Source organism: Dermacentor andersoni, chromosome 5, assembly GCF_023375885.2.
Source record: "Dermacentor andersoni chromosome 5, qqDerAnde1_hic_scaffold, whole genome shotgun sequence".
Lineage (NCBI taxonomy): Eukaryota > Metazoa > Arthropoda > Arachnida > Ixodida > Ixodidae > Dermacentor > Dermacentor andersoni.
In genome coordinates, this window is record NC_092818.1 from 47,852,841 (window position 1) to 47,872,392 (window position 19,552).

Genomic DNA, 19,552 nt, shown 5'->3' on the forward strand with positions numbered 1-19,552 from the left:
GTGTTATAGTCTCCTTGCGTTGGAAATGTTCTTTGGCGAGTATGTTTTTTGCTAAGCTGCATTCAGCATTCCAGTGATTACGTTTCCGGGCAAACAACTGTAGTGTTATGTTCCTGCATGCCTCCTCGTAGAACGTAAGCGGTGATACGATATTCCGCATTTGTGCGCTGCCCCAAAGCTGTCGGCAATCTACACAGACGGTTTAAACGCGGGAAAAGTTTACCGGGTGTTGTAGCACATCCTTCAACAGCACAACTTTCATCAGCGCGCCATCCGCATGCTACTCGTAACCGGCGAATTCCGTCGGCTACGTGAGATGGTCGGTTTCTCTATGTGTGTGAGAGAAGGGGGAGCGCAGCGTCCTGGCGTGAGCAGGCTTTCCAACACATGCAAACTTTACACTTGCACTGCGTTATGGTAGCTGCATGCAGGCCGTTTCACAACACGCGTGCGAGTAGAAAATTCGCGGCGCTTGGCGATGAAACCCGCGTCAAGGGTGGGAGATATACATGCACATTCCATTCAGCGTGCTAACACGAAGGAGAACCCAAAGCACGCATTATTGATAAACTCCGGTAGTAATCGTCACGGAAGTGGTTAGAGCACAACACTGTTCTTGAGCGCTTGAAGTTGTTTCGCTTCGCAGCAGCCTCCCACTTAGCTGAAAGCTTCTTGTCTTGCAGGAACTAATGGAACATCGGAACATCGTCGGGTCGCTAGTGTTCGTGCTGCGTAGGCTGCACAGAACGCCGGCATGATCGGCCTTCAAGTTCAATTGATGCTTCGCACGTCAACTACCACTCATATATATATACACACAAACAAAGAAATGTAGGGTCGAGCGAAGCAGATTAGGACGGCACGCACGCAGCAATAAGCCCCGTCAGGCACGGTCGCGGAGACTGCGAAGGAACGGAACGCCAGTGCTGACGTGACTACGCTGCGGTTTCCGGTCTCCGCTCGCATCGTCAGCGTCAGCAGCAGCGCGCGGCGCTCGACGGGGGGCGGAGCTACAGCGCAACTTTAACCGACGATTGCGTCGCTCCTAAGTGAAAAATCCCCCCCAAAATTTTACCTGCATGGTTTATAAGGTTCCCGCATCCGTATGTGAGCGTCTTATTGAATTCGACAGACTCTTCAGCTTCCCTTTAAGTACACGCTCTGTGGTAAATGGAAGACACACACACATAGAAGCGCCCGTACCCACATTGTTTTGTAGAGGCAGCCATTTTATCAAACTAAATATGTTGGCTCTCATGGTGCAAAGTGAACAATATTAGTGCAGGCCTAGTGACAGACGCGATATCAATACAATAAAGCGGGTGAGAGCTGAAATCGGGAGGGCACAACTATAAGGGTACTTGAGGAAAGCTCTGGGATTGCGCGAAGTCTACAAAGGATCGAACATTGGCATCTAAACCGGAAAGCTTGCTTCTCCGAAGTAGTACCCTTTTTGCGGAAAAGCCGATTTCTTCCACAATGGCGTCAGCGGAGTTTAGTCGCGTGCACCTAATGCTGGGCCTGCCTTCCTAAATCATGTCGACGAGTGGTTGTCGGTGCGGGAACAAATTGGTGCCTGCCTCGTGGCACAGTTATAAACATGTAGGTACGGTCTTAAAATCATATCAGAGTCCAACAGGGCCACCTCTGGGGTGTTGGTAAAGCATCGTAATGTGAAGGAATTCGCTATACTGACGCTGACACAAAAACAGAAGAGCACATTCATGTAATGCGATAAACGCAACTAATGAATTCTACAGAGATCACCAATATACAGTAGTAGAAACTGATCCAGTCAATTTGCAAGTAGAAGCAATCCATCGCCCATTTGGTAACATTGCGCCGGGTGAAGGCATGTTATGATTTCACATGGCAAGTAGAGCCAGGTGCGGAAATGAACAGACAAATAAGCTAGAAGGGCCATGTAGCACAAGAAGAAATTTGAGCAGGCGCGTGCGGTATCGGCTCTGTCTTAACCTGTAGTCATTTACTCCTTTACTTATTCCTTGAAAAAAAGTATGCTTTCGTATTTTTGGTCACGTAATGTGCGGTATATTCTGCGTACACTAACGCTATCTTCATCGTAATAGGTTTGTACGCCAAACAAGTCGGACAAGCAACGTAAATGTATGTTTTCACCCAACTTACGGGGAAGAGAAAAAATATACTCCCTGCCCAGGATGAGCGAAGTTCCCAGTTGTTCAGCCCATGGTAAAGCGTTCATGAACGCAGTTAATTAATTTATATATTTGAATTTTTTTTTAGTTTTGAACACTGTGTAACTTTGTCGACAAAAGTACGTGCCTACTAGTAGGTATGATAACGTTTTCATGTCTTTTTTTTTTATGGACCAGCACTGGCGGGAGTCTACAATGTGTCCGGCTATTGGTTCCAGTGTCAATAAGAATCTAAAGCTCTTCGTTTTTGCCGCCTCGAAAAAATCTCGTAGAAGTGCACCACTGCAAAACGCTTAGTTCTACTGAACCACGTTTTCTTTCTTAATGCCCCCTGGCCTTGAGACAAAATTTATGAGCAAATCACAAGTAATTCGCGATGTTAGCCAGCCTCCTGATATCTAGTAGGCCATTCGATGCCACACAGTGCCATGGTTTCTTGTTCTTCGACTAAAGGTTCAATGTTCCGATGACAGTTCTTTTCCGCCAGATCATACCACCATCTTTTTAATATTAGTAACGTTCTCGTATAACATAAATGGCCAAGATTTTTCTCTTGTTAGCAATCCTTGGTCACATTATATTGATGTCACTTGCCCAGCCATATAAATCACGTATAGGCCTGTGTTAACTGTATATATATATTCGGCATCATTAAGGAGCCACTCACCACTTCTTTCATTTCTCTCTGAGATCAAAAGTGCAATTTTTAAGTAAACTAATCCTGCAAACTGAGATGTCATGCCACAATCTTTTGTAATAATAATGAGCTTGTTTTAGCAGCGAACGTATTTTTTCATCGAGCTCGCTGTCCTTGCAATATGCCCTAAATTTTCAAAAACGGTAATTCACTTTTCTACGTTTTAAGTTTTCAAAGAATGGAACAGAACTCTCGAATACTCAGTTTCATCTCGCTTGAATCCACGAGCAACGTTGTTGGTGCGTCAGCACATGACATGCACATAAACGTTCAAGCAAAGAAAACAACAACGAGATGAGAATTTGTTGAGAAAACGCAGAGAAGTTGTCTTCTGGTAATAACGCCTAGCTTCTACACTTACTTAGAGGGAAATGGAAATAGAAGAAAAAGCGGGCTATGGGAAGCGAGGAAAACAAATAAGTGATGAAAACAGTCGAATGTCTGTAGAATCTAGCAGTCATTCACAAATGTGGGATCACTTGCCGAACGTACACAAATATATTTTTTATGACAAACTCACTTCTTTAGTCTTCTTTTATGCATACTGCACCAGCAAATGTCACATGCAATGTCTTACTTTCGCATTCAGCGTCATTTAGTACTCGCGAATGGCAATGTCCACTACCAACAGGACCCTCAGAAGCATATTGTTTTACTGCTCCTTTACCTTTTCATTGCTCAAGTTGACTGACTCTTGTCGCGTCTCCTTTCGACGCAGAGGAAGTACTTGGCCTGGCGGGAGGCGACGTTTCCCTGCCGTGTGGCAGCTCGCACTTCTCAGGCCTCGCCTCGGATGGTGTTACGGTTCCGTGAGGGATCGGTCAAGCCTATTCGCAGTGGCGACACACGTCGCGGTGGGAGACTTTCCCACGCCCCGAAATGCTAAGCTGACCGGGAAGGCGTACTGTCGGCTCTAAGTACATTGCGTTATTTTGTTTTTCTAGTTAAACAAGTTTTTAAAAAATCACATCGACATTAAAGAGTAATTTGTGCCTGGTAAACTTGTGGAATGCCTGAACAGGTCGACGTTACTTGAGCGATGAACTACTGCGCCCAGGTGGCTAATTAAAAGGCTTGCCAAATAAGCTTTGATATATCTTAGGGCACATGGTAAAATGCAGAATTGAAGATCACTGATAAAGTCATAATTGCTTATCAGAAATTAAAAGATTAGCGTCACTCCAAATATCCACCTGCCATGTCGGCCGAAAAAGGCGTTGGTGTTGCAGTTAAAATCATCGCACACAGCTTGGAGCACGCTTTTGCGAAACTGTTGGCTGAAATCACTGCGTATTTTCTTACAGAATTTAAAGCTGGATATCTCAAAAGTGCCGATGGGCTTACGAGTTCTGCTAAGCGAATGCGACTTTACTTTAGTACAATTCGAACAGTTTCCTACCCTTCTTTCTCTTGCCTTCCAGACCAGTTTCTGTAACAACACCAGCGGGTTCCGTTTTTTTTTGTGTGTGTGTGTGTGTGTGTGTGCGTGCGTTTTTGTGCGTGTTTAGTAATGGAAACTCGTGCTGCAAACGTTTAGATGTGTTATTTCGCTTTTTTATGTAGGCATGCTTCACTGCCTAGTAGTCGAAAGCTGACGGAAAGTTGTACAGTCACATTTGGAGAGACGAAGAAATACGCTGGTGCCACGCACTGTGGGAATGTATGTAAGCGAAGCTCTATATGCTGTTTGCTTCGATTGGCGATAATTAGCGGTGAGGTTGGCGACCAATGTGTAATGTCTTCAGCGTTTAAGCCAATACGAGAGCAGCGAGCCGATGTCAAACATCACCTAGCGTACACTACTGAATTTTGTTTGCGTAGTCCACCGACACCACGGAGACGTCTTTGCTTGAGGTGGTGTTGTGCGTCATTGTTCATACTCTCTCAGAGTGTTGAGCATTACCATTCCTCCACATGGCAGATCGCTTCGTGGCAGAAGTGTATAGAAGGACATTACCTCAACAACGGCTAGTCAGCAAGGGGACTGACTGCTCTTGCACGTTCGACCGATGGAGAGGAGCGTTCGGACTTTCGACATACGGTCTCGGCAGCGCGACGGGCTTCACCACCACGGCAGAGACGCCAGCTCCAAGCGCTCTCTTCCGGCTATGGACGATGGTAATGTTTACGCTATCACCACCCAGCACGCGACCTCTACAGTCCAGCACCTGCATTTTTGCGGCATAGGGAAGCAAGTACAGCATGTGACATGCGTGCAAAATGGGCAAAGCTGCCGCGGCGGCGCCGGCCAGGATGCGCGGAGATGAGCGCCATCGCACCAACGCCTTTTGCGTTTATTTTTTGCGCATATTTGACATGTAGTCAATTGCTATGTATGGATATGTCTCCTGTTCAATCACTGTTTGCCTTGTAAAGGAGGCTGCGGGCTCTAGTCAAGTCGCTTGCCTCTAAAGCGACTTTTACCCCGCAGTCTCCTCCATCACTGATGGAAATAAAGAAGTTATTATTATTATCTGGAGGTGTTGCAAGAAACCTAGCGTCGGGTGTGAGCTAGAGCACAATAGGAGCAGTCGGGAGAAGGGGAAAAGCAGGCTTCGCTTTAGAAAACGAGAGTGTATAGGTGGACGGGTACTTTCAAAATTAGAAAGTATCGGTGATCCCATGAGTGCAGTTTCTCACTGGGGTTCCAATGTTTTTCAAGCAAGTAGACATGTGACTTCGTACGCGTGCTTTGTCGGTTTTTATGGGCGACCAGCACTCAAACTTCGCGTATCGATAGCAGTGCCAGAACACACATCCTGACGGGCGCCGAAAACAGTTGAGAACGTGTATGCTAAGAAATGAGTTGTCAGACGAAGAATGAACGCAGGATACAGCGTCTACTGTCACGAGGCACGAAAGGATCAGGTGTGGCGTTATGATATATGCGCATCTGGCAATTTTCAAGTCCACTTTCAAATGTCTTGTGCAACTGGAGCAATGAAATAAAAAACAATACAAGACTAGGGAAAACAATCGGCGCGCGAATTGACTTGTAGATGAATACACGTTGTGGCACTACTCAAACGGGGGGGGGGGGGGAGGGGCAGCAATGCAAAAAATGAAGAGAAATGGCAGGGAAAGAAAGAAAGAAAACATGCACGACGAAAGCGTCTCAATCCATTTCTACGCATGTTCGCTGGATCTAGTTTGTTGAATCAGTGGATGAAACAAATAAAGAGGAGACAAAGCAACATTCTGGTGTTCGAATTCGTTTGAAGACCACGTTATGCATAAGAGCATGTCGGAAGAGGAAAGTCAACGTGACTTGAAAGTGCGAAGACAAGAAGGTGGGTGCGCTGTCAGATTTCTCTGCCGCTGACCAACCACACAAACACGGTGTTACAGATTTGTTGCGTAATATTTAACTCTTTGAGTGTAAGTTCCGCTGAGTAGTCTTACACTTTCCAACAATACAGGCCAAGCCGCGTTGTTAGAAAGTGTTTGTAGATAGTGGTGCCTCACCTGAATGTGTTTGCTCTGCTCTCAGGTGGCGTCGCCGCTGTTTGTCAATTGCGATGACACTTTGTACAGAAATAACAGGTGTAGTGGCTTAGCGGCTCGTTGTGCTGCGCTGCTAAACGCTTGGTCGCGGGTTCGTCTCCCCGCCGCGATGGCCACGTTGGTTGGAGGCCAAATGCAAAAACGCTTTCGCACGTGAATTTGTGCGCACGGTAACGAACCTCATCTGATGAAAATAAATTCGTAGTGATCGACTACAGCATGCCTCATAATCATATGGTGGGTTTAACACGTACAAACGCAGAATTAGATAATTTCAATTTCTTTATTATGGGGAAATGCGTAGCGAGAACGTTTCGCATTTGCCCCTCCACCGGTTGCGTACGCGTATTAACGTAGTGAATAAATTTCACTTCAAAAAATTAAATTATGGGGTTTTACGTGCCAAAACCAATTTCTGATTATGAGGCACGCCGTAGTGGAGGACTCCGGAAATTTCGACCACCTGGGGTTATTTAACGTGCACCTAAATCTAAGTACACGGGCGTTTTCGCATTTCGCCTCCATCGAAATGCGGCCGCCGTGGCCGGGATTCGATCCCGCGACATCGTGTTCAGCAGCCTAATACCATAGCCACTGAGCAACCACGGTGGGTAAATTTCACTTCAACTTCGGTTTACGGTGGGTGTTTTTGGCCCTTTCTTGTGGCGCACCCACGAGCAGAGTGAAAGATGAGGCAGGGATGGTAACTGGACTTTCGCCCATTTGCTACCCTGCACATGGGAAAAAGAATGACGGAACAAAAGAGAGGGAGTATACACGAGTTTAGAGTATTCAGCTGCGTAAAGATCCACATCGTCCCTTCCCCAATGCGGCACTGAAGTCTTGCTTCCAGGTGCTGTCGAGAGGGAACTGGCCAGTTTCTACTAATGTGCCGTTAAGAAATGGCCGCTTCTTTTGGCGTATACTGCCAAAAATAAATAACAGTTATGGAGTGACGCGACGGGTGTTCTTTCTTTCTTTTTTTTTTACTTTAACAATAAACAAAGGATTTGCACTTCCCCATTTTTTTATGGCCCCAACTTTCGAAGCGAGGTGAAATATTATGTTTTGTGTTGTTCAATAGGAATATAGCCGACATGTTGACCTGGCTAGCTCGGTCAAAAAAAAAAGAAAAGGAAAACAATTTCATGCGCGCATCTACATTGGAAATGTGAGTTGGCGCAGGGGCGTGGTATTATATTGTCAGCGCTGGGCTCACGAGTAGCAAAATTTGTGCAACTGATGGTTACAGGGGTTTTAATTATTTATACGTAGAAAATATGCCCTAATTTTCTACCTTTTCTTGTTGTTAGAATAAAAACCTGTGGTATTTCAAAGCAGTTAGCTAAGTTCTGGACCTACTTCGATGTCACACGCATAGTTTTTTTCATGCCACTGTACCATGGGATTGTGGCGAACAATTAATTCATTCTTTGATAATGCGTCGCCGGAAGCCATAGGACAAATTTATGAAAGGACAGAAACGCATGGGGATTCTTACGTCCATGTCTTATTCTTTGAGCGAAAGGAGCATAAATAACATTAAAGTGTTGGCTTTTGTTGAAGCTGTCAGTCTTTTGCTAAAAAACAAGACGGACAAACACAAGAAACGGAGCGCAATCTTAGGAATGTCAACAAGGAAACCTCCCATTTCCTATCGATTTATTGGTGTCCTTACTTCTGGTAATCTGGTGGTTTGTTTTGTTCATATTAGTTTTTTTTTTTTAGTAGGCAGGGGAATAGAATGGAGTTATTATCGACGACGCAATGACGTTTATGTGGAGTCGCCCTTTTCGTCCCGGCTGCACTTCTATCTCATATTTTTATTGTTTTTATTTTAGGCAGGAAAGCTATTCTTTCTTTTTTTTATTTATGGCTCAATGTGGGTGCTTACTGAGCACCACGTTGAAACTAGGGTAATTACGGAGCAGAGCTTCATAAGCATCTTATATAAACATGTATTTTCAGACTTCCCGCGAACGTGCTCAGTTTCCACCGCGAGAGGGATGGGGCATCACTGCTCAAACTAAGCTGACATAAATATATTATTGACTCTGCTCTTGTGTATAGTGAGGCTTCGTGGGTCCCCATCGTTCAGCGCAAATCTCGGTCACGTAGCTGTGCTGTGGGACGATAATCACAGCAAAGAGCCAAAAAAAGATACCAATGAGGGAAATTAGAGGGAAACGCCTAGACTACATGACAAACCATAACACAGGAACGTCCCCATAACGGGTACTGTCACAACCGTTCGTAACCCCGACGACTGACGTAAGCGTAAGCGTGGGCACGTGGTATACGAAACTCAGAATGACCAGATTTTCTGCTTCAAAGTGGCAAGAATGATTTTAACGGAGGCTCTCGATATCACCGCAGAAGCGTTTTGTGTTACAGCCACATGAATGCCAACTGAGAATGAATTCGGCCCTATTGAAAAATCATGTATGCCCAAATTTCTTATATACACAATCCTGCTCCTACAACATCCGGTATGAAAATATATGCGGTTCCATTTAAACTTTTATGATCACATATGAGGATTTTACGTAGTATATGAGTATTTATTTAATATGGAGGAAAAACACAATGGACGTTAGCTCCTTTCTGTTTTTTAATGGAAACGGAAGGATAACAAAGGTGTAAATAGAAGTGGTGAAAAAGACAACATGGCGCCTATTGGATCCAAACACGAATCATCCGCATTACCGCGATGTGATTTTTTTACAGTTAAATTACCGCAATGCTCATCCTCCCGTGAACTGCCTACAATATTGGCGCATGTGTAAGGAGCGTCGATGTTGCTAGCTTTGATGCTATGAGGCCGCAAGCTAGAGTTTGTTTGTCATTTGCTTGCTTCTATGCTCTTCGGTACATACACGCGACCTTGTGGACGAATGGACTGTGTGGAATGGATGGGAGTGAGAGAACGTCAAAGAAGACGAATCCGCCCATTGGGCGCAAGTCAGCTGCAGAAGTGTGACCGATGCAGCAGCTACACATGCTTTCATAGCCGCTTTCTGTACACTGGCCTCATGGAAATTGACGAGTTTCACGAACACCCGCCGACATTCACTGGCTCCTCATCTAAAAGACTGCCAACCGCGTGGGTTGCCAAGTACTCAAGGGTCTCTGTGTACGCCCTATGGCGAGATGTCGTGTTTGCCAAGTAACACAGGTTTCTTTTAGCGTCGGCGTGTCAGAACGTAGCAGCTGGGACGCCGATGACCATAACCACGAACAGCATACGTGGTTATGGTCAGAACTTGGCTGGACACATCGGGCTGAAGCAACCAGTGATACAGGCACGCATCTGTAATCATTTAAGATGCCGGGCCATTTTTGTGGGCTATCTACCAAACGGTGTCAGCGTCTTGTATAGTGACACACTCAAACTACCCTTGCACATCTTTGCAAGCACTCGTTCTCAAGCGCAGAGATAATTTTGCAATGCTACACCATGGTAGTGTCTCCGCTCTTTGAACAATAGAAGCACAGTGAGCTGGGCAAGTTGGCATCAGTCCATCGCGAAAACCACAGCACAATCGCTTAATTTGACAACGGCGCACGTATCAGTGCGCACCTCAGGAATTTTATGTATTTATTCAACAATTTCGTTTTCCGCTTAGACATAGTTGCGAGTGTAGCAAAGTGTCGTCCTCTTCTTCTCTTCTAGTGCATTCGTGCGCTGGTTTTCACGGGGCTTGGAATAATCTTTCCGTCTTTTAAGCTGACTATGAATCTTGGACTATGAAATCTTGCAAGGCTCTTCTGAAGTCTTCTTGCATTGCTTAGTAAAATATTTTTTGGGCGAGTTGGTTCATAAATCAAAAGTAAACGCAGTAGCGCGAATGAGTGAAACGAAGACGATACGATCACGAAAATAATCTATACTGTGTACTCGCCTCGTCCTTGTTTCTGTCGCTACTGTTTTTCCTTCTTGCGTTCGTCTGCCTACGTTGAGTTGCTGTCAGATAGACTGGTTCTTCGGCAGATGTTTGTTCATATTGGGCAGTTGTCAAGCACTTCGGATTCAATAAGCGCAACTGCCTCTTGTCGTGGCCACTTACGACTCCAGCCATGCGGCACTTTAGCTCGAGAAAAAACAAGAAAGACTATATCAATTAGCTCTTTAGAATCATTTTAAATATCATTATTCAGTTGATTCACCTTTTACTTGTCGGAATGAGGGGAGCTAAGGTGTTCATGAGCTCGCTCAAGTGCTTAGGTCTAGTCAAAAGCGAAAGGAAACGTGCAGAATAATCGTAAGTGAGGTCTTCTAACATCTTTCAACAGCTTTCAAAAAAAGGCTTTCAAGTAGCAATATGATAAAATCGGCCATCTGAGGCAGCCTCCATTGAGTCGGTGGGCTCTGGGATCCATGAAAATGGTGGGCGCTCTCTATGCGCCCATAAGAAAAGGTGGCGGCTAGCAGCGCCAGTTGTGCAGCTTTAGTCCTACAGCCCAAATGAGGGTAGCGCTCGGTCTCGCTCGCTAACAAAAGTCCAGACTCAGACGTCATGCTCGTTTTGTTGCTCAGCGCAAGCATCTTTCAAAACTCTAATCGATGAACATCAACACCGCGGAGGTGCTCTATAATTATTACGGCACCAAGCGAACAAAAACTATACAGTCGTGCTCTTATCACCGGATTACGAGCGCAACGACACTGAGGACGCGCCTATGTACCGGCAACCAGACAGAGACCCAAAGAACCTATAGAAACAGGGGAACAAGGAACGCGCTTAGGGTTTTGAGGGCGAGGGATTTTAACGCTTGACGCTGCGCGATCTTCAAAGCGGCTTCGAAAAAAAGGGCGTGCATGCGGGATGATCTGTTCATTAGCTCTCTCTCGTGTGAACTCGAGGCAGAGGTGAACAAAGCGTAGCTGACACCAGGCTCGGGCGCTGTGCACGTTGGCATAAATCAAAGCGGCCGTAATCTTTGAGGGTAGCCATTGCGGATTCTTTCCGTGGCGTGATGCGAGCCTCATAAGACGCGCTCAATAAAGCCCACAGCTTTCGTCCAACTATAATGCTTGTGAAAAGTTCAGTGCAGCGCTACACATGCTGAGAGTGCTGGGAGTTCTATCGGCTCTTGCACACGACTCTACAGCGTGCTTCGTCGATGGCTGTCTGTAACGGGGTATTTGATAAAAACAAAAATAAGCAGAATACAGCCTTTGGGAATGCTTATCTACCTTAAAGCGATTAGCATTCAAGTTGTGGTGCATATGTAATTTTGTGATAGAAAATTCATTGTTGGTACAGATTTTGATTACTATGACTATGCCATGTAGTTATGGTGTATATGACGTCTGTTTCGGTCCATACCCAATGACACATGCCCAGAGATCTAAATTGTTGTCTAGGTCAGGTATACGGCATACCTAGCGGCCCAAAGTAGTAGACAGTTTGGTTGTCTGGAACAGTCGGACAGACGGAAGGACAGACGGACGGTTGCTGAAGAAGTCTAAGAATACTAACTGCAATAATTATTTTTGCCGAGAAGTGTAATTGATGATACCCTTGGAAGGGGTGTTGACCTTCTTGACATGAAGCGTTACATTGCGTACTTCTCAGAGCATGCATTCCTTCAATCAACAGTGCCTCGGTATTCGGAGTGTCACGCAAGCAGTCGCGGGTAATCATATGTATTTACAATATATACAGTTACAAGTTTGTAGCTCAGTAGTGAGGGTAACACCGTCTACCGATCTTTGAGACACTTCAACCTCCTCTTCACCTCCGAACGTCCTTTTGTCCACAGCGGCAAAAACTCATACGTGACATCAACCCCCGGCGGCAGAAGCATCGTCTTGGTGCTTCCTAGGGTGTCGAATCAGTGTGCAAGTTATAGGGCTTTATTCGCGAAACGTGCACGATATCAGTTCTTGGCGGGGTAGAAGACGTCGAAGTCAGAGGTGATACCTCATATGTGGCGCTGGTCACTTGGCAAAGAACCCGGTATGGCCCGATGTATCCCGCAGTAGTTTTTGGCAATTGCCGACGCGACGGGAGTGTAACCAAAGCAGGACAAATGACCCAGGGCTGAAGTGAACGTCCCAAAGACGGCTGTCGTAACGGTGCTTTTGGATAGTCTGAGATGCCAGAAGACGGTCACGGGCAATGCGACGTGCTGTGGCCGCGCGAACAATGCCGTCTTGAGCATAGAACGTGGTAGTGGTGGCATCGCAATGGAGCAGCGAGTCAAGAGGCAGGAGTCGGTCAGGGCCATATAGTAGGTAGAACGGAGAATAACCATGAATATCGTTATGGGGGGGGGGGGGGGTGATGAATTGTATGCAAACGTCACGAAGGGTAAGGTGCAGTACCAATCCCGGTGATCATCAGACACGCACATAGAGAGCATGTCCGTTAGTGTACGGTTGAGTAGCTCGCTAAGTCCGTATGTCTGGGGGTGGTAAGCCGTCGTGAACTTGTGGGAAGTAGAGCAAGATCGAAGAAGGTCGTCGGCAACCTTAGAGAGAAAACATCAGCCTCTATTAGTGAGTAGCTGACGTGGGGCACCATGATGTAGGATCACTTCATGAAGGAGAAAATCAGCCACATCAGTTGCGCACCTCGTAGGGAGGGGCCGCGTTATGGCATAACGCGTGGTATAGTGCGTCGCAACGGCCACCCACTTGTTGCCCGAGGATGGAGTTGGAAATGGGCCAAGGAGGTCCAGGCTGACGCGGTAAAATGGCTCACTGGGGATATCTATAGGCTGAAGGTGCCCAACGGGAGACAATGGGGCCTTCTTGCGGCGTTGGCAAAGTTTGCAGGCAGCGCCGTAACTTCGAACAGAGCTATATAGCCCAGGCCAGAAAAATCGCCTGCGCACATGGTCGTACGTACGGGAGACACCCGTACCAGTGGTGGGCACATCGTGTAACTGCGAGAGAATTGTCAAGCGCAGATGCTGGGGAACGACGAGAAGCAGTTCAGCGCCATGTGGGTTCATATTGCGTCGGTATAAGGTCCCGTCCTGGAGAGCAAACATACGGGGGGAAACGTCCTGTTGCTCCGAGGTAAGCGGTTCGATGACGAATCGCTAATATAGGTGACGACGCTGGTCGTCGGCGATGCGTGGGAAGTCGGAGATCGACAAAACGCAGGTATCTGTATCGGTTTCGGTGTCATCGGGAGCGTCAACAGGATAGTGGGAGAGGCAGTCCGCGTCCTTATGTAGCCACCCAGATTTGTAGGACACGGAAAAGGTGTACCCTTGCAGGCGTAAAGCCCAGCGGCCAAAACGGCCTGTCGGGTCGGGTCTCTGAGTGAGGATAGCCAACATAAGGCATGAAGATCTGTCAGGACGGTGAAAAGAAGACGGCTAGCGTACGCGATCACGCGATTGGTGTCCCGCTGTCGTTGGGACAAGATAGCGCCAATGCCATGGCCGCTGGTATCAGTGCGAACTTCTGTGTAGGCATGCGGATCAATATGACCCAACACGGGTGGATTAATAAGGCGACTGTTAAGCGTTGAAAATGCTGTAGCCTGCTCGGGTCCCCAACGAAAAGTGGTGTCCTTTTTGAGGAGGTCTTTGATAGGACGAGCCATTTCGGAATGGTTCTGGATAAATCGCTGAACATAGGAACACAGCTCAAGGAAACTTGAAACATCGGTAGAAGAACGCGGAACTGGAAACTCACCAACGGCACGAACATTATCAAGATCAGGCTGGACGCCAGCAGCGTCAACCTGATCTCGTATTTAGCGGTGGCCGAAATGTCACTTTGCAGAACTGAGTTTTTGGCCAGCTTATCGATAAACAGCAAGAACAGTTGAGAGTCGGTGGAGGTGGCTCTCAAACGTCGGTGAAAAAAACAATGACGTCATCAAGTCAGCAGAGGCATGTGGTCCATTTGAATCCGCGTAAAAGAAAGTCAGTCATGCGTTCGAAGGTAGCAGGGACATTCCACAGTCCTAAAGGCATCAGTTTAAATTGGTACAGACCATCTGGGGTGACGAAGGCGGTTTTTTCGCGATCTCGCTCATCGACTGCGATTTGCCAGTAGCCAGAGCGCAAACCAATCGACGAAAAATAACTGGCACGGTGTAAGCAGTCCAGCGCGTCTTCACTACCCCGAAGCGGATACACGTCCTTCTTGGTAATCTTATTGAGGTGCAGGTAATCGATACAAAATTTCCAGGTATTGTCCTTATTTTTAACCAAAACGACAGGTAGCGCCCACGGACTGCAGGTAGGCTCGATTATATCTTTGGAGAGCATTTTGTCCCCCTCCTCTTGGATCACCTGACGTTCAGCCGCAGACACTGTAGTACCGCCGGTGTACAGCAGGAGCGTCACTCGGTTGTATTGGATGGGTGACGACACGGGTTCGACCTAGCTGGCGACTGCACAAATCAAAGATATCTTCATAGGACATAAGAATGCGGTGAAGGGCGTCGGCGTAAGCAGGTCGCAACTCAGTAGCTATCATTGGCGTAAACTCGTTGCGTAAAGTAGGAGGGGCAGAAGCTGCAGCAATATCAAATCGTGATTCGGCCGTAAGAGCAGCTACTGCACAGTCTTCCAAAGGGGACAGCACAACGAGATATACACCCTCAGGAAGGACTTGCAGGCATGATACAAAATTCAGAAGAGGAAGTGACGCTTCATTGTTGACAACAGTTACAATTGAGCTTGATAATGTTATTTGACGGGCCAGGAGGACGTCGCAAAGTGGGGCAACCACGTAAGGACCATCTCGAGGTGGTGGAGAAGGCGACATGAGTACGTAAGTCGCAGTATCATGTTGCAGCAGATAAATTCAGTAGAACGAAGACAGGGCTTGTGGTCGTCGGTCGGGTCGGCAAAGTAATGGGACAGTGCAAAGCGAAGGGTGCCGGTTTCAGTCAATAAGAGCTAAATGGGCAGTCAGAAAGTCGATTCCAAGAATCACTTAGTCGGGACACTCCGTCACTACAGTGAACAGGACTAACACTGGACGTCCGGCAGTGGTAACACGTGTGGCGCACATTCCCAACATGGCTGTTGTACTGCCATTAGCTACTCGGACGGCAGGCCACTCGGCAGGTGTCAGTACTTTACGGAGACGGCTACAAAGATCTGATCTCATGACCGACACCTGAGTGTCAGTATCGATGAGGGCTTGAACGGGTACATCATCAAAAATTGCAACAAGGTTTGGTCGAGCAGCCGGGGTCAGCAGAGGTTTTGCAGTCCGAGTCGTCAATGCAGCTTCACCTCCGGCGGCTACATTGCTTAGTTTCCCCAGAAGCAGCCCGCGTAGGACGGGGACGAGGGACGTCGAGATGTAGGCGAACAGGACTGATGGTGTTGCGGCGAGGGCGAGCAGCTAGTGGTGTGTCCCCGATAGGGAAGGCCGGCATGATATGGTTCAGAGAGGGGCGACAAAAGCCTAGGGCCTCGGTCGAAGTGACGATCAGCATATCGTCGAGGCCAGGAGTACAAGCGGCTACTACGTCAGTGGCGGGAGATGTGACCGACCCCGGAGCAAGCAAAGCAAATTGGCCCGTCATGCAGTGTTCGCCACTCAACGGGGTTCCGATATCGATTCCGGAACGACTGTCGAGGTGCAGCAGAGGCAATGACAGAAGCGGTAGGGGTGGGACGTGGGAGGACAGCAGACTGGATGTCTAAGTTTGCAATTTCTTGGCGTACAATAGCTTGAATGAGCGAGATGTTCATGTTGTCATGCGTATGGGGGCAGTGAGAACTTGGAGCCATAGCCCCCAGTTCGTGACGAATGACCTGTGTCAAGCTTGGCGTTGTAGGCGGATGTGACGCCGGAGAGTCGTTATGTGACGCTGAGGGTCGTTGTGGGAGGAAGTGGCAGCCGTATTCGGAAGTCGGTCGAAGAGTTGTACGAAGCGTTTGCTCTTCGCTTGCTCAAAATTCCGGCATTTCTTAATGATGGACTCAACCGTCGAGCAGTTCCTGCAAAGCAGGAGGTTGAACGTATCGTCCGCAATGCCCTTCAATATGTTTCCAACCTTATCGGCCTCCAGCATGTTTGCGTCCGCTTTTCAGTTTCAGTCTCAGTTTCAGTTTAATAATCTTTAAATACAATGTATTGGTAAGGTACAATATAGAGACGAGGGTCCCAAAGTGAAAGACTGCAACGGGACCCTCGGTTAATAATAACAATATAGATATGTGTTAAACAAGAGCAAGCTAACTAAAACAAACGAACACAATCGCGAAAATACAACATAGAAAAATAATATCAATGAAAACAAATTATATACATAGAAGCCTATAATGCATAAAAAAGTTGTTAATACATGCAATGGCAAATGTAGTGTAATGAATGACGTAAACTTAGTTACACATGTAAAACAGCTCAAGGGCATGACTAAATGTATGAAAGGATGAAGATTTAATGCTAACGAGTGAACCATTCCACAGTTTTATAGCAGCGAATGATGATGTCATTTTTACATAGTTAGAATGAACCATAGGTAGTAGAAAATTGGAGTTAACGTGCAAACCTGTTATTATTCTTATTGATGACGTGCCTGGAATCAATGAATTAGCATGAGAGCTGTTTAGTAAGTAATTTATAAAAGATAATTATTACATGATATTTGAAGAAGTGCGTTACAACGAGAATGACATTTTCACGAAGTAGAGGAGTAGCACTCGTGAAACACCCACTGTTAGTGATAATGCGTATTGCTTGGTTTTGTAAGTGCTGAATAGACGAGATACGACAGTTATATCTGTTTCCCCAGGAAACAATGCCATAATTATTGTGACTGTGAATAAAGGCAAAGTATACTGATAATAATGCGTCTTTAGATAAGTGTGGTCTTGATTTGATTATAGCTCTAATACCGAAGGTACACTCGTGCTTAATGAAGGCAATGTGTTGAGAAAACTTAAGGTTAGAATCTAATTAGATGCTAAAATGATACACAGTCGGAGACGGGAATGTGATGACCATCTAGAATTATCTCACGCAAGCCAGGTAGTATATTTTGGCTAGATCAAAAAATCATGAATTGAATTTTTGAAAGATTGATAATTAACTGATCGCACGAACACCAAGCAGCAATATCGTGAAGCTCATTGTTTAGTTTAATGATTAAGGTTGTTAAAGAATTCTTACGCAACGAGATAGTAGTATCGTCTGCGTTTAGTACACGATGTGCCGACTTAAGACCAAGTGGGTAAATCATTAATATAAATAGAGAATAATAAGAGACCTAGTATGGAGCCTTGTGGCACACCTTGGTTAATAACTTTAGTATCTGTTTGTTGTTTGTTGAACAAACAAAAACTGTTTGTTCTCTATCATGTAGGTAACTTTTTAGGAGATTTAGTACTGGACCGGTAAATCCCAGGGCTTCTTGCTTAGTAAAATGTATGTTATGATTAATTGTATCAAAAGCTTTAGAGAAGTCCACGAATACAGAACCAACGAAGTTAGCCGTATCAATGGAGTGACGAAGGTAGTCAGTTAGAGATATATAGTTAGGCACAGGCCGCCACTGGAATCTGAACGTGGCAACATTTAACGTTAGAACGTTATCTAGTGAGGCGAGTCTAGCAGTGCTATTGGAGGAATGAGAGGGTAGTAAATGGGATATTAGGTGGTTAGGAGGACAAAAGAAGCATATACAGTGCTAAAAAGCGGGCACGTCCTGCGCTACTGGGGCATAGCGGAGAGACGAGATCTACGAGTCGGATTCCTGATTAATAAGGATATAGCTGGTAACATACAGGAATTCTATAGCATTAACGAGAGGGTGGCAGGTCTTGTGAAACTTCATATAAGGTACAAATTGAACGGTCGTACATGTCTGCACACCTACATCCAGTCTTGGTGACCAGGAAGTCGAAAGCTTCTATGAAGACGCGGAATCGGCGATGGGTAAAGTCAAAACAAAATACACTATACTGATGGGCGACTTCAATGCCAGGGTAGGCAAGAAGCAGGCTGGAGACAAGTCAGTGGGGGAATATAGCATAGGCTATAGGAATAGCAGGGGAGAGTTATTAGTAGAGTTTGCAGAGAAGAATATTATGCGGATAATGAATACCTTTTTCCGCAAGCGGGTTAGCCGAAAGTGGACGTGGAGGAGCTCAAATGGTGAGACGAAAAGTGAAATAGACTTCATAATCTGCGCTAACCCTGGCTTCATACAATATGTGGACGTGCTCGGCGAGGTGCGCTGCAGTGACCATAGGATGGTAAGAACTTGAATTAACCTAGACTTGAGGAGGGAACGAAAGAAACTGGTACATAAGAAGCCAATCAATAAGTTAGCGGTAAGAGGGAAACTAGAGGAATTCCGGATCAAGCTACAGAACAGGTACTCGGCTTTAACTCAGGAAGAGGACCTTAGTGTTGAAGCAATGAACGACAATTTTATGGGCATCATTAAGGAGTGTGCAATAGAAGTCGGTGGTAACTCCGTTAGACAGGATACTAGTAAGCTATCGCAGGAGAGACGAAAGATCTGATCAAGAAACGCCGATGTATGAAAGCCTCTAACCCTAAAGCTAGAATAGATCTGGCAGAACTTTCTAAGTTATTCAACAAACGTGAGACAGCTGACATAAGGAACTATGATACGGATAGAATTGAACATACTCCCAGGAACGGAGGAAGCCTAAAAGCAGTGAAGAAGAAACTAGGAATAGGCAAGAATCAGATGTATGCGTTAAGAGACGAAGCCGGCAAAATCATTACTGATATGGATGAGATAGTTCAAGTGGCTGAGGAGTTCCATAGAGATTTATACAGTACCAGTAGCACCCACGACGATAACGTGAGAGAGAATAGTCTAGAGGAATTTGAAATCCCACAAGTAACGCCGTAAGAAGTAAAGAACGCCTTGGGAGCTATGCCAAGGGGGAAGGCAGCTGGGGAGGATCAGGTAACAGCCCATTTGTTGAAGGATGGTGAGAACATTCTTCTAGAAAGACTGGCCACCCTATATACGCAATGCCTCATGACCTCGAGCGTACCGGAATTTTGGACGAACGCTAACATAATCCTAATCCATAAGGAAGGGGACGCCAAAGACTTGAAAATTATAGACCGATCAGCTTACTGTCAGTTGCTTAAAAAGTATTTATTAAGGTAATAGCAAATAGAATCAATAACACCTTAGACTTCTGTCAACCAAAGGACCAGTCAGGATTTCGTAAAGGCTACTCAACAGTAGTCCAT